This window comes from Harpegnathos saltator, unplaced genomic scaffold, assembly GCF_003227715.2.
Source record: "Harpegnathos saltator strain DR-91 unplaced genomic scaffold, Hsal_v8.6 scaffold744, whole genome shotgun sequence".
Taxonomy (NCBI): domain Eukaryota; kingdom Metazoa; phylum Arthropoda; class Insecta; order Hymenoptera; family Formicidae; genus Harpegnathos; species Harpegnathos saltator.
In genome coordinates this window covers 408,250-410,955 of record NW_020230587.1, presented here as the reverse complement: position 1 = coordinate 410,955, position 2,706 = coordinate 408,250, and the positions used below count along the sequence as shown (strand labels likewise).

Here is a 2,706-nt window from a genome sequence, read left to right as displayed (position 1 = left end):
AAAATATTCTTCCATATTTTAGCCATATTCCGTTTTGTATTGTCTAATTCGGATAAAAAAGTGCATAAACTTGGCGCCTTTTTTTATTCATTTATTCTTGTTTTAAGCAATTTCCTACGGAATCACATATTTTGTTTTGCGTAAATGACATTAAACCTGAGCAAAAAAGGTTTATATTTATTGGTTATATATATGAAACATATATAGTTTTATATGATCTATATATAAATATTGTTATATGTGATCACATATATAATTAAGATTATACTACACGTCTCGTTCTCGATGATAAATATGTAGTTGTCTCAGTTCAGTCGACATCTCACAACGTTTAGCGCATTTAACACAGATGGCGCGCCTGCTGGCCCTTTCCCCAGGCCCACGTTCCCCGCGTCCTCTGCAACCATATTGTTTCGTTGTGCTCGGGATCTCGCACGTTCGCTACGTAGCTAATTAAAAACCATCAATAGACAAAGGTTATATGATGTCTAAGTCAAAGAAGAGAAGGCATTCGAGATCGAGATCAAGAGAAGGATCGAGGAATAGTAAAAGGAAACGAGAGAATTCTAGCGAGAAGCTGCGAAGAATGCAGGATCAACTGGATAACCTCACTAACGCTATCACGACACTAGTGAAAGAGAAGCCCAAACGGCTTCGAGCCACTCAGATCGACAAATACCATTAGAGGTTGATGCTGGGACGTAAGATGGTTATAAGCTGATAACACATTGGGGGAAATACCGCTCAACAATTCCATACGAATTTTGAGAGTCGAAATCCATACGAGTTCGACAAGGGTTAAAAAACGTAAATAAGTTCAATAAGAACAGAATATTTACGTAAAACACAATAAGTGTAACCCTCCCTCCCCTCGATAATTAGGATTGGTGAGTATACACATACATATGTATAATTTTCAGACTTAACCATATATGAGGGGAATAAAGAAGGTAATGTACCAGCAAATAGCGTTGCAATACCTAATAACGGAAAAGTAATACAGGCAACGAGTACTGACAGGGATCAGCCAGAGACTTTTGAGAGAAAGAGTGTTAGCGAAGAAATGTCTAAGATCTTGGGAGAAGATCAGGACGCATCAAAGCTGCTAGAATTGAAATTTCATCCAGAGTTAAAAGATAGATGGCAAAAATGGATGAAAGATGGTCTACCGAAGGCAAATAAAAAATCGATATCAGATATATATCCAAGGAATGATGACTTCTTTACAGAAGCACCGAAAGTGAATCTAGAAGTGGTACCAGTCTTGACAGAAATTGCTGTTAAGAGGAATCAACACTTCGCTGAAACGCAACATTGCGTTGGATCGGCTATTTCGGCACTAGGGGCCGCAGTTTCCGTATTACTGGAAGATCCCGAAGAAGGCATAGACCAAGAACAATTCACAAAATATCTTTGTGATGCCGGGCAGCTATTAACCAAAGTATTTTATCAACAGTCGATAGCGAGGAAAGCGTTCATCACACCGTTAATGAACAAAGTCGTGAAACCAACTTTAGAAGCAGCAAGGTCAGATCAGTAGTTATATGGAGAAAGATTTGCAGAACAAGTCAAAGAAGCAGAATCTCTAGAAAAAGCGTGTGCTAATATTAAGGCCCAGGAAAGAAAGACAAGTACTCAAAAGGCTTTAACAGGTTGGAACCAGGAAAACGTAAAATACCCACCTGGCAAATATTGGCAGGTGGGCTATCAGAGATATCAGCAGAATGCATACCAGAGGAGAAATGTAGTCAGGTTCAAACCCAGGATTCAGAAAACGAATCAATCAGGGAGGTCCAGCAGTCGGACGACGAACCGATCATCGTTGAAGAAATAACGAGGGTAATCGACATAGCAGGTCGCCTTTCTACATATAGGGAGAACTGGAAAGATATTACATCCGACTGATTTATTTGGCGCTGTTTAAAAGGATATCGGATCCCGTTTCGGGAATTTCCAAATCAAAGCAATCCTCCAAAAAGCACAGACGTTCTAAAAGATCAGTTAAAGATGATCAAATTAGAAATTGATAAAATGCTACTAAAAAAGATCATAGAAGAATGTAAGGAAACTAGTGGGCAGTTTATATCAGCATATTTTCTAATTAAGAAAGCGGATGGTACAAACAGGTTTATATTTAATTTAAAGAATTTAAATCAATTCATTGACCCTGTACATTTTAAGATGGAAGATATTCGGTCGGCAAAAAATGTTGACAAAAGGAGCAAACATGGGGTCACTAGAACTTAAAGACGCATATCACTTGGTTCCTGTGCAGGAGGAGCATAGAAAATTCCTCAGATTTAAATTCTCGGATAAGCTGTATCAATTTACATGTCTACCGTTCGGTTTGTGTACCAGTCCGTATGTCTTCACAAAACTGATGAAACCAGTCATTAATCAACTAAGATTACAAGGAATATTGTCAGTGATATACCTAGACGATATTCTTTTTATACATAGATCTAAAGAAATCTGTCAAAGCAATATTAACTATGCTATAAGTTTCCTAGAACATTTAGGTTTTGTAATAAATTATCGAAAGAGTGCGGTGACACCTAGCCAAGAATGCAATTATTTAGGTTTTAATATTAACTCGAAAAAATTTAGTTTAGAATTAACGAAGAGAAAAAAAGTCAGATTATGAGTTTGCTGAATCAATATAACGAGGAGAAGAGATACAGAATTCGAGATATAGCAAAATTGCTT

General features: G+C 37.4%; 1 pseudogene; it reads left to right on the top strand.

Annotated features, from left to right (window-relative positions):
• Nucleotides 1–281: 281 nt before the first annotated feature.
• Nucleotides 282–2,461, top strand: LOC105191018 (uncharacterized; annotated as a pseudogene).
• The last annotated feature ends 245 nt before the right edge of the window (nt 2,462–2,706 follow it).